The 450-nt window shown below is 26.7% G+C and overlaps 2 protein-coding genes across 3 annotated transcripts in view; one reads left to right on the forward strand and one right to left on the reverse strand.

Moving 5' to 3' along the window:
- LOC119592467 (28S ribosomal protein S15, mitochondrial-like) overlaps positions 1-117 on the forward strand; it is a gene marked incomplete at its 5' end in the record, with an annotated part of 6,743 nt that extends 6,626 nt beyond the window's left edge. Inside the window, 1 exon segment of the mRNA XM_037941292.1 lies at positions 1-117.
- A 57-nt stretch (positions 118-174) lies between these two features.
- Positions 175-450, reverse strand: part of LOC119592466 (twinkle protein, mitochondrial-like) — a gene marked incomplete in the record, with an annotated part of 16,546 nt that continues 16,270 nt past the window's right edge. For both annotated transcript variants that reach the window (XM_037941290.1, XM_037941291.1), the window contains 1 exon segment: positions 175-450.

Raw genomic sequence — 450 nt, forward strand, 5'->3', positions numbered from 1 at the left:
GTCAGTCAAGATGGTTTCTGTTGTATATTGTGTTACATAGTAAAAAATGTTTTTTGTATAAAAATAATGATATGGAAACAAAGAGTTATCCTTAGGTAATAAAGTTCATATAGACATCATTTAGTTTTATTTTACCTCTTTTTGTCCAAAAAGGAAAGTAAAGAAAAGATGAAAGTTTTTTCTTGTAATTTTATAAAAATTATAAAATTTACATAAAGAATTTCAGTAATTACATTACTTCATTTTATCTGAACACAGCAACGTAAATTCTCTACAATTTATTCACTTTTTACAGTTAGGTACAAGCACAAATAGGGATGAACGAGAGCTAATAACTTAACAGCATGAGATATAGTTGATAAGTTTTGATTACATCTTCTTCAGGAACACTTCAAATACATCTGGTGCAAGAGATGTATCTAATACACTTCAATATTAACTTCATTACCT

This window comes from Penaeus monodon, chromosome 30 (genome assembly GCF_015228065.2).
Source record: "Penaeus monodon isolate SGIC_2016 chromosome 30, NSTDA_Pmon_1, whole genome shotgun sequence".
Lineage (NCBI taxonomy): Eukaryota > Metazoa > Arthropoda > Malacostraca > Decapoda > Penaeidae > Penaeus > Penaeus monodon.